The 12622-nt window shown below is 40.9% G+C and overlaps 1 pseudogene; it reads left to right on the top strand.

Moving 5' to 3' along the window:
- Positions 1-9126: 9126 nt before the first annotated feature.
- On the top strand, positions 9127-9245 carry LOC112471227 (annotated as a pseudogene).
- The last annotated feature ends 3377 nt before the right edge of the window (positions 9246-12622 follow it).

Here is a 12622-nt window from a genome sequence, read left to right as displayed (position 1 = left end):
CTCACCACTAATGTGAGCAGGAGGATGACTATATGGTCTAAGAAGATTGCTTCCTGGCTCTCTGTTTGATACCCACTGGCTCCAGCTGAGGACCTCTCTATTCTCTCCTTGACCTCTCTATCCTGAAACGGCTCAAGTCCTTGCCAAATAAACTAATATACCAAACTGAGGGCTTCGCATTTTCTTGTACTTCATCCCTGTACCTGTATTTCTCTCATTACAACCTCCAGTGGCCCCCCACAGTTGTTCACATTCCGTTATGGGCACAGGCACCCAACTCTGCCTTCCCAGTTAGACCTGTGTATTAGTTTGGTAAGTTCATGGCTGTAGCAAAAATACAAAGGTTTATAAAGATGTCATGGGGTTAACACAGTATAAATTTATTCTCATTCACAATATATTTCACCGAGGTGGTCAGTAAACATCCACCTGTACCATGATTCAAGGACCCTGGCTCCATCCTACCCCTTCTCTCTTCTAGGGAGCAGCAGTCCAGACAATGAAATCAGTAACATGATGTCTACCCTTAAGCTCTTTAACCACTGAGAGTTGGAGGCTACCCAGAAGAACTTGGAAGAATGCTACATGACCTCAAGGAGGATCATCTTCTTGACCCAGCTGTGGTTGGGGGAGGGGGCCTAGGGCAATGTCTCTCCTACCTACCAACTCTCTTCCCTGAACTATTATATCATCAGCCTCAATTCCTTGAAAAATACGCTGTGCCAGTAAGGCAGAACTTCTGTTTGTTCTTGTATGGCCCCGGTCCCGCTCGCTGCCCCACGCTCCCCTTTTACCTAAGTCCCCCACCCCGCCTCCCAGTTTGGATTTCCTTGCCTTCTTGCCCTTTAGAGGCTTGATCTTCTTAACCACGACTCCTGGACTCTACTTCTCTTTATCGACTTACATCCCTGGGGAAAACTGCTTGTGTGTGGATGTTCTTATAGCTACAGAAAACACTGTCCCTCCGAGATTCCTTGGTATAGGCTTTCTCCTGTTATCTTGGGTCTGTGATTCTAATAGGTTCCCACAAGCTACCACCTCTTTTAATGAATCCATGAGGTACAATATTCCCTGAAGGTGACAGCACCGATGGACTAGAATTGAAAGAGAATGCCATTGGCCTCCCCCAATTCTCTTTCCAGACAATGCCTAATTTGTTACCATTATTTATCCAATTGTTTGGGAGCTATAGAAATATTGTCAAATGTAAATGCTCTTAAAAAGAATAAGCAACCTTTAGAGGATTATAGAGAACCTACCATATGCCCAGCCTTGTGGCGAAGGCCACTCCATGTGAGTGGAGGTGTCACTAACTCTATTTGTTGACATATAGCCCAAAGAAAGGTTAAGCCTTATGATCCAAATAAGCAGAAACCAAGATGGGGCATGACAAGAAGGGACCAATGGGACATACGGTCAGTGCCTTAAAATATAGAAGACAGAGGGGTTGCTGCGGGTTGTGGTATCAGGCTTCCTGGTAGAAGAGATAGTTGGTCCTACCTTGAGGGGTGGGGCAGAATTGAGATATCTAAGAGTGAAAGTCATTTTTTCTCCTTGACAAAATTAAATCTAGAACTGGGGGGAATAGAAAGAGAATCTGAAGGAAACAAAAGGCTCATATCCTATCATTCCCTTGGCCCCAACAACAACAGAAGAAGTTGTGGGTAAGGTTGAATCATGAATTTGGTATTAAGCTATATGACCCTAGCAGGTTCTAATTTGCCAACTTTGCCTTTTCTGTCTCTGTTGTTATAGCCATAAAAACTGAAGAGCACAAGTATTGTTTCCTAAAATTAGCAGAAGAGAACAAACAGGCACAGATAGGTGGCTGAACCTACCCAAGTTCACCCAGCAAGTTTACGGCCAATGAATATACAGATCTCATTCTCCTATGCCTCTGTACTTGAGTTTCCTGAAATATGTCCCTGCCAAGGGCCAGAATTGTGCTTAAAGTAGGGGGTTTAAAGTAGGGGAATAGGGTTGGGGAGGGGCACTGTACGAAGGAGGACAGGTCCTTAGTGTTCTCCTGCACTCGCAGGGGGTGATTGCCTTAGGACAAAACCAGTGAACTGTTTCCCACTGAGCAATTAGAAAAAAGAAGCAGTTGAGAAAAAACTCTGGAGCCACCAGGTAGATAGGACACGCCCTTTCGCTCCCAGGTGCACTTTGCCCTTGGCTGTCTGGCTTCAAAGCCAGGAGTTAACCCACTCTGAAAACTGCAGAGGCAGGAGGAGGTTGGCATTCAACAGTGTGGGCTGGGAGTCCCCCAGGGTATCTCATTTTAGCTTTATTGGAAGAACTGACCCGAGTAAACTGGCCTGCCGTTGTCAGAAGCATAATTGACCAGCAGATGATTTTAACATACTTCTCTCAGTAACTGATAGAATAATAATAGTTAAAAAAAAAAAACAAAACAGTAAGAATATAGAAGATTTGAACAACATCAATAAAAAAGTGACTAATCAATTTATATCGAAAAGAGTCCGGAATTACTATGGAGTATACATTCTTTTCAAGAGTATATAACACATTTAAAAAATGAATGTCAAATTGAAATTGAACTGACCATAGTGGAATCAAATAACAAATTAAATTAAATAGAAAAAACTTTCCATTTGATTAAAAATTAGATAGAAAAACTATTCTAAGGAACCATGGGTCAAAACCAAATCATGATAGGAAATAGAAAGTATTTTGAACTGAAAAATGAAAATATGACATATCAAAAAATACGTATATAGAGTGATGTCAACAGAATGATGACATGGGAGACCCCAACCTCTGTTCCCCGACAAAAATCAACAACTACACAGCTATCCATGACACAGCTCTGGGAGAGGTCTGGAGCCCACTTAAGAAACTTCAGCAACACAGTGGAACTAAAGACCTGAGAATAACTACACAAGAGAGAAGGAAGAACGGCTGCATTCTGCCGGCATTGTCCCACGCCCCATGCTGGCATTGCTCAGTTCCAAGTGGAAAATTCCCAGCTAAAAAGAGTTCCCCTCAGCAGAAAAGGAAGAGAAGGGTGTGAGACCAACTTCCCCAGCCTTTTGCAGCACCGCGCAAAGGTCTGCCTTGGTTTCACCCCACCCAGACCAGCAAAGCTGAGACACATGGAGACAGCTGGGAACAAGGGAGACAAGCAGGGTTACCAGTGGCAGCCACATGGCAGGAGTGATTGTGGTGAACAGTGACCTGTTCTGCAGACACACCAGCAGATTCTATCATTGAAGAGGCCCATGGCCAGCACAGCTGCCACAGACATTCTGTAGATTTCACTAGCTTTTGCTCCACAGGTATTCTCAGTCACTGACACCGGCCACCTGAGTCCCTCCCTGCTCCCTACCCCTGCTCCTGCTGGAGTCCATGAGCTGCACTGGTTGCCAGTCCAGTCTTCTGCGGCTGCATGACTGAAAGATGACAATCTAGACCCTCACATTGACTCCCACAGCAGTGTGCCTGCTTGGGGCGGGCCCTTCCGGCTGTGCACTTGCATGCTGCCTGTCGGACGCCCGTCACCGGCCCCTACTGCAGTATGCTTACCCGGAGTGGGGGTTGAGAGGGAGGACTGTACAGCCATGGAAGAGCACATGGACAACCAGGGCCTCTCTAGCTGCTCGCTGTCCTGGATCAAGCCCTGCCTACATTCAGCGGCCTGTATCACTGCATTCATCAGCAGATAGCCCCTCCAACTGTGCAGTGCACACCCTAGGCCCAATTCTCATCATAGGCCTCCACTGCCATGAGCCTTTGGTGAGACCCAGCAGTCACAGTAGTGCACTCCTGTAGCTGTCAATTACCCCATAGTTGGCCCTGGCCCTTGCTCCATGCCCAGCCCCAACCACCACGTGTGTCTGCAAACGGCCCCTACTACTACACAGGCACCTGCAGCAGGCCCCTGCAGTCAAGTGCGCGCACACCACCAGCTCTGGCTACCCCCACTGCCTGCCCTGGTTTCCAGCTGCTGAGCCTGGAAGTGCTGCCGAGCACTCCAGCAGCCCTTGCAGACACTGCGGACCATCTGCCCTGCTGCCAAGGACCACACAGTTGTTGATGCTGTGAAGCCTGGCAGCCTGAGCCAAAGGGACATCACACCCCTCTGGACCTAGTGCCATCACATGCCCTCGCATTTGGCACCCTGCACTACTAGACTCAGGGTCACAGCATGCTTTAGTGTGTCCCCAACCTGTGGGGACACTAATTGGTAAGATGAAAACATATGAAAATATACAACACACTGGTAAAGGTAGGTATACAGTCAGATTCAGAATATTCTAATATAGCAATATGGTGGTGTGTTAACCACTTGACTCTAGTATAAAAAGTAAAGGAAAAAAGCATTAAAGTAGCTATTAAGTACAATAATTTGTTAATGAGTACACAATACAGAAAGATGGAAATTGTGACATCCCAAAATTAAAAAAGGGAGTACAAAGATATTTATATGACAGTGAAGTTATATTCTTATCAACATAGACTATTATATTTATGTTTTCCATAAACATCATGAAAATCGTAAAGCAAAAACTTCCGATGTTCACAAAAGATAAAGAGAAGATGATCAAAGCATATCACTACTTAAAATCATTAATTCAAAAAAGAAGTCAGCAGGAGTGAAAGACTGGAACATAGGGTGTACCAAAGGGTCAGAACATAGGATGGCATTCGTAAGTTCTTACCTATAATCACTCTAAGTGTAAATGGTAAATAGATTGAATTCTCTAATCCAAAGGCATAGACTAACTAGGTGGATCTAAAACAAAACAAAACAAACAAGAACTAACTGTAGTCTGCCTACACGAGACTTACATCAGCTTTAAGGGCAAACAGGCACAAAGTGAAAGAATGGAAAAAGACACTTTACGTAAATGGAAACCAAAAGAGAGCAGGTGTATCTAAGATAAAATAGACTAAGCCCCAAAGAGTAACAATTACAAGCATGGTCCTTACAGAATGATAAAGGGGTCACTTCATGAAGAAGATATAACTATTGTAAATATATATATGCCCAGCATTAGAGCACCTGAATAGATTAAGCAAATGCTAACAGATCTGAAAGGAGAAATGGACAATAATGCAGTAAGAGTAGGGGACTTTCATACCCCACCTTCAACAATGGATAGATCGATCAGACAGAAAATCAACAAGAAAACGTTGGACTTGAACCATACTTTAGACAGAAACAGAATATTCACAGGCATATACAGACATAACAGACAGATACAGAACATTTTATCCAACAGTAGCAGAAGATACATTCTTCTCAAGTGTACATGGAACATTCTCCAGGATAGATTATGTGATAGGTCACTGAGCAAGTCTTAAAAAATTTAAGAAAATTGAAATCCTACCAAGTATCTTATCTATAACAGGAGGAAGCTGGGAAATTTGCATATATGTTGAAATTAACACACTCTTGGACAAACAAGAGTTAAAATAGAAATCAAAAGGAAAAAAAATCTTGAAACAAAAGAAAATGGGCACACAACGTACTAAAACCTATGGGATGCTGCAAAAGCAGTTCCAGGAAAGACGTTTATAGCAATTAACATTTAAATTAAGAAATAGAGAGATCTCAAATAAACAACCTAACTTCTTACACCTCAAGAGACTAGACAAAGAACAAACTAAGCCTAAAGTTAGCAAAAGGAAGGAAAGACGAGGGCAGAAATAAATGAAGTAGAGACCAGAAAAACAATATGAAGGATTAATGAAACTAAGAGCTGTTTTTCTAAAACTTCATCGTGTTCTGATAATTTCCCTTTCATTCTTCTATTTTATCTCTATCTTCTATTTCTTTGCTGACGCTTTCTACTTTTCCATCAATTTCAAGTGTTCGTGATGGCTTGCTGCAGAATTTTTATAATAGTTGCTTTAAAATCTTTGTCAGTTAATTCTAACATTTATTTTATCTTAAAATTATAGTTTGTTGGTAGTCTTTTTCTATATGAGTTGATATATTCCTTTGCCTTCATTTGCTACATAATTTTGGATTCTATACTGGATATATTGCATTATGAGACTCTGGGTCTTGTTTAAATCCAATAAAGAACGTTGATATTTTGTTTTCAAAGGTAACTAAAATGGTTAGGTTTAGGCTGAAAAGTTGAACCTGTCTTCTGTGGGTTGTGGTTCCCAAGATCAGGTCGGTTTTCAAAGCCTTTTCAGTTTATTTGTCATCTTCCCGGCAAACGCACCGCCTAGTGGCTAGTCTGGGACCTAGGTGATGGTGTGAGTTCATTTCTCAAAGTACCAAGTCAAATAGCATCACATCCGCACATTCTCAGCGTGGAGGTGAACCCAAGAGTAAATAAACAACTTTGCGGGTTAGCTTTTCTGAGTTCTACGATCTCTTTCATCTCAGTGCCTTCTGCTTTCCCAAGGCTCCAAAAAGCTGGGGCTTTGATTATTCTGCTCTGCTAGGCACTTCCAACAACTGCATCCACATCCAGGACCAAGAAACGGGAGAACAAGGAGAGAAAAAAGAAATAGAGCAACGGGAGTCTGCCCACACTCTTAGAATTACAGCCGCACCCAACAGACAAAGTTTTCCCCTCCTTCGGAGTGTTGGCTCCTTCCAACCCCCATACCAGCTGCTGCCATCACTACCATAGAATTTCCTAGGAGCTAGGGGTGCAAGAGAACACAGGAGAGAGAGAAAAAAAGGGAGGGGTTTCTGCGCTTCTTCTGAGCATCACAAGTTTCCCTCCCCATGCATCAAGCCAGAATTACAGGGTTTCTCCTGAAGCTCTATCTGCTCCCTAGTGCTTATTTCCAGGTTGGCCAGGGGAAAATCTCAGTAAGCTCATCACCAGTAAGGTGGTGCTTGAATTCTAGTCTTCTTTCCCCATCTGCCTACTATTACTTACTTTCCAGTTTTTATAGCTGTATTCTGTAGGAGAGACAAGGAACCGGAAAAAGGAAATAGCTTTTATACCTAGAAATGGGCTTGCCTTTCCTTCTAGTAGGCCTTTAGTATGGACGTTTTTGTTAATCTCATTTGGAGCTGAGTAGGTGGTTTATTGGTTTATTGTTGCTGTGGTCACCTCAAGTGTGCCACAGACTTCAAATTGCATCTTCGGAACACAGAAACCTGTGTTTAGGGTGGATCTGGGTTTACCAGACGATCTTTTTCCAGATGACTGCCCACTCTCAGTTTCGTTCTGTCTCTGAGAATGACCGTCTCTTGCAAGTTCCTTGGTACTAAGTGCTTTTAGCCTGGGGTTAAGGCAGTGGTGGTGGTTGGGGTTCATTCTCTTGTTTCGATTCAGTCTCCGTCTTCGGCAGACACTGTGTCCCTGGGTCTCAGGTATGCGGTTTTCTTAGTGATCCTTCCCTTCCTGGGACCCTCAAGACAAAGTTCTGACTCTGGCAAGTATTTCCGCCTCTCCCTCAGCTGCTAAGAGATTTCTCTCGTACCCTTAGGGCAGCAATGTGGCTTCTCTCTCCCAAGATTAAGAGCTTTATCAGTGGGACAGAAAGGAGAGCATCCAGGGGGGATTTCTTGCTCCTCTGTAGTGTGTGCCGCCTACTCTCCCTCCCCAGTTCTGAGCCATGAGGGAGACTTTTGCAGATCTCTAAATATCTTTTCTGTAAGTGCGCAGTGGGGTCCTTGGGGAAAAAGTCTGAGAGGACATGGACTCCCGCTGTGTCTGCAGCCAGTGCACGCTCAGTCTCCTGGGATCTGCCATTCACCCTAACTGAACTCTTCTTTCTGGTACCCGGCTGCGGGTTCCCCCAGGTCATCAGTGCTCACGCGTATCTCTCCCTGCAGGTGTGCCCGTCTTTTTCTAGATTCTGGATGAGTTGGTTGCCCTGTGATCTCAGCACTCTGGTGAGTTCAAGAAACTGAGCAGAAACCAAAAGTCCTCCCTTTTTAATTATTTTTAATTGTGGTAAAGTACGCGTAACATAAAGTTAATTATCCTAATTATTCCTAAGTGCGCGGTTCAGTGGCATGAAGTACATTCACATTGTTGCACCACCCTTCATCTCTAGAAATCTTTTCATCTTTCAAAACTAAAACTCTGTATCTATTAGACGCTAACTCCGCATTTCCCCCTCCCTCAGCCCCTGGAAACCACCATTTTATTTTCAGTCTCTACGAAGCTAACTACTCTAGAAACCTGATATAAATGGAATGTTATAAAAAACAGATATCATAGAGCATTTGTGTTTTTGTGACTGGTTTATTTTACCTAGTATAGTGTCCTCAAGCATCATTCATGTTGTAGCATGTATCGAATTTCCTTCCTTTTAAAGACTGAATAATATTCCATAATATATATATTCCATAATATATATATAATACATATATATATTCCACATTTTATTTATCCATTCAGTAGAGTAGGAAAACAGACTCTTCCAAGAATTCATAACTACAAGCTAGTTTTCTTATGTTACAGGAACAAAAGAGGTTTGTTTGCGTGAGCGCGAGTCAAAGAATAAATACAGGCAGGTTTGCAGCAAAGAAGGTAAGGATTTTTTCAGGAAGTTGCAAGTCATGGAGAGGCAGGGGCGTTGATGATCTCAAAATCCTGCCCCAACACCCCACCCCTGCCCCAGGGTTTCTCAGGGGTACAGAGTATATAGGAAAAATCAGTCGTCATGGAAACTAAAGGAGTTGGGGTAATTGATCACTATGTTAGGTTCTGGAATGAGCCTGGCGCCATCCCGTCTGGTCCCAGGGCGGTGGGATTGTCCTTCTGCCTTGATGTGCCTGGGGCTTAATCACATTTACAGCTAAGATGTTATCCTTAGTATAACCAAAACTTATTGTTCCCATGATTATAGACCTGAAGCTCTAGAAATCTTATGTCCTAAGGCTTAATGATTAAAGAAGCAGGCATACAAAGGTAGAGAGTGGAAAAAGTAAGCAAGTCGCAATGCCAATATCTGAGCAAAACCAACTTGAATCAGAAAAAACTATATTAAAGAAATGAAATAAAGTTTGTGTGTGGTTATACTTATGGGGCAGTAAGGCAAGAATTAGCACATGTGTGGAGTCCGAGAAATCTGAAGCTAGAAATTTAATTCAGAATAATCTGAGTTATTAGGGTAATGTGTAAAATAAACTGATTTGAAAATGCTCCCTTAAATACATGATTCTAAGAAATTCCAGCCTACGGCCATGGTATCCTGAACAAGTCCAATCCCATCTGATCTCGGAAGCTAATCAGGGTCGGGCCTGGTTGGTACTTGGATGGGAGACCACCTAGGAAGAACAGGTGCTGTAGGCATTAAAAATAAAAAAATAAAATAAAGAAAGGATTGTAAGCTGACAAGTTTCTTGCAATCTGTGAGGTCAACCAAGGGTTGCCTTGCCTAAAAAATAAAATAAAATAAAAAAGAAAGAAAGAAAGAAATTCCACAGATAAAGTGCCATTAAAGATAAGCCTCCATTAAATATAAGAGCTCAAAAGAAAAAACAATTCACACGCAGTTTAAGAAAATAAGTAAAGATAGGGAAAAGTCAAGAAAAAAACAGCAGAGCTCTACAAAGACTTCAGATATTGGAGTTCTTGTATACAGAGTACAAAATAAAAATGCTTAAGAAATAAAATTAAAGGGAAAGAAATTAAAAGGTAGCAATAACAGCATGATTAAGGTTAAAGGGAACACAAAAATGACCAGAATGTTGAAAATGTGTCAAGTAGAATGCCTAGGAATGAAAATATGTAACTGAAGTTAAAAACAAACAAAAAGAAAAAAAATAAATCATTTGACTAACCGAGGATTGTTTCAGAGTAGCAACAGAAGCCTAAAAACAGCAGAAATATATTTTCAAAGTGCTGACAGAAAATAACTGTTTATCTAATTCTGAATACCCAGTGAAACTTTTTTAAAAATTAATTTCTCCAGCTTTAACGAGGTATGATTGGCAAATAAAAATCATATATATTTAAGGTTTTGATATAGGTATGTATTGTGAAATAATTACCATTATCAAGCTAATTAACATAACCATCGCCTCGCATAGTGAGCTTTTTTTGTGCATGTGAGAACACTTAAGACTTGCTCTTTAGAAAATTTCAAGTATACTGTACACACTATACATTAGATCCCCAGAACTTGCTTATCTTGTAACTGAGAGCTTGTAGCCTTTGACCCGTATCTCCTCATTTCTGCCACCCCTCAGCCTCTGGCAACCACCATTCTCCTCTCAGCTTCAACTCTTTAAGATTCTACCTGTAATTGAGATCATGCAGGATTTGTCTTTCTGTGTCTGGCTTATTTCACTTAGCATAATATTCTCTGGGTTCATCCATATTGTCACAAATGACAGGATTTTTTAAAAGTGAATTATTTATTTACACACACACACACATATATATACGTATATATATATATTTTCTTTATTCGTTCATCCATTGACAGACACTTATGCTGTTTCCATGCGTTGGCTATTGTGAAAAATGCTACAATGAATACAGGGGTGCAGATACCTCTTTGAGAAACTGATTTCCTTTATTTTGGATACATATCCAGAAATGAGATTGCTGATCATATAGCGGTTCTATTTTTGATTTTTTGAGGAACCTCCAGACTGTTTTACATAATGAATGTACCAATTTATATTCCCACCAACTGTGTACAAGAATTCCCCATCCTCTCTGATACTCACTATCCCTTGTCTTTTTGGTAATAGCCATTCTAACAGGTGTGAGATGATATCTCATTGCCATTTTGATTTGCATTTCCCTGTGATTAGTGATATTGAGCATCTTTTCATGTACCTGTTGGCCATTCGTATGTCTTCTTTTGAGAAATGTCTATTCAAGTGCTTTGTCCATTTATTAATTGTTATTCGTTTTCTTGCTATTGAGTTGTTTGAGTTTCTTATGTATTTTTGGATATTAACACCTTATCTGATACATGGTTTGTAAATATTTTCTCCCACACTGTAGGTTGTCTCTTTATTCTGTTGCCTGTTTCTTTTGCTGTGCAGAAGCTTTTTAGTTTGCTATCTCATTTGTCTATTTTTGCTTTTGTTGTCTGTGCTTTTGGGATCATACCCAAAAAAATCACTGCCCAGGCCAATGCCAAGAAACTTTTTCCATATATTTTCCTCTAATAGTTTTACAATTTCAAATATTACATTTAAGTTTTTAGTAGATTTTTAGTTGGTTGTTGAATATTCTGTGAGATAAGGGCTCAATTTCATTCTTCTGCATGTGGATATCCAGTTTTCCCAATGCCATTTACTGAAGAGATTATACCTTCCACATTGTGTGTTCTTGGCACCCTTGTCAAAGATCAGTTTATTGTAAATGAGTGAATTTATTTCTGGGCTGCTCTATTCTGCTTCATTGTTTTATATTTCTGTTTGTATGTCAATACCGTACTGTTTTGATTATTGTAGCTTTGTAATATATTTTGAAATCAGAAAGTGTGTTGCCTCCAGCTTTGTTATTTTTGCTGAAAATTGCTTTTGTTATTTAGGGTCTTATGTGGCTCCATATGAATTTTACGATTGTTTTTTCTATTTCTGTGAGAAATGTCTCTGGAATTTTAATAACGATTACATTGAATCTGTAGATCGCTTCGGGTAGCATGGACATTTCAATAATATTAATTCTACCAGCCTATGAATATGGGATATTATTCCATTTTTTGTGTGTCTTCTTTCATTTCTTCCATCACTGCCCTATAGTTTTCAGCATACAGATCTTTCATCTCCTTAGTTAAATTTATTCCTAAGTATTTTATTGTTTTTGACACTATTACAAATCGTATTCTTAATTTCTTTTCTGGATAGTTTGTTTTTAGAAGATCATGTCTTTAGAGGAGGCCTCTAGTTACTGTGCCTGAGCTTAAGGCAAGTTGTGTTAAAGAGGCTCATGGAGCTAATTATCCTCCTCAAGGTCTCCTGCCCAGTGACTGAGGCTAAAGTCACAGTCCTGGTTGAGTGGACATGCAGCAGAACACGCCACGCTATTGGAATGAGGTGCTGTGAACAGGAGAGCTCATGCATGGAAACAGGAAGCGAGGCTGAGTGTGTTGCCACTGGGGGAGAGTCGGGGGTCATGTTGGGGCCTTACCCGTAGCTTACAAAGGTTGTAACCTGGAAATTCACACTATTCCCCCAGCTCCTGGACATCTGTTGCAAAATGCTCCTCGGTTTACTGCAAAGAACAACCTCTGCCGTGTGGAGAAAGAGGTAGGTTCGATGATGGGATTCTGGAGAAACCCTTGACCAACGAGGCTCAAGAACCAAAGAGCCCACTGGGTTTGAAACATTATCCTAGGGAAAGTTGGGAAATAGGAAAAATTTCCCCACCATCATTCTAAGTGATGTAAATTCTTAGGGTCCCAGAAATTTATGCTAATTACTTTAATCTCTTAAAATAGCTTGCAATCTTACCATTACACATCTATTAAAAGTGCTAGCAAGTATGTAGAGCAGGTGGAACTCTCATATAGTACTAGTGGAAATGCAAAATGGTACAGCCGCTTTGGAAAACAGTTTGGAAGTTCCTTATAATCACACACTTATCATATAACTTGGCAATCTCACTCCCTGGTATTTACCTGGTATTTATCTTAGATAAATTGTCATTTACCTAAGAGAAATGACAATTTATGTTCATATAAAAACCTATATGCAAATGTTTGT

The sequence above is a fragment of the Pteropus alecto genome, unplaced genomic scaffold (assembly GCF_000325575.1).
Source record: "Pteropus alecto unplaced genomic scaffold, ASM32557v1 scaffold45, whole genome shotgun sequence".
In the NCBI taxonomy this organism is placed as follows: Eukaryota; Metazoa; Chordata; class Mammalia; order Chiroptera; family Pteropodidae; genus Pteropus; species Pteropus alecto.
Note: the sequence above shows the minus strand (reverse complement) of the source record. Positions and strands in the feature narration are given on the sequence as shown.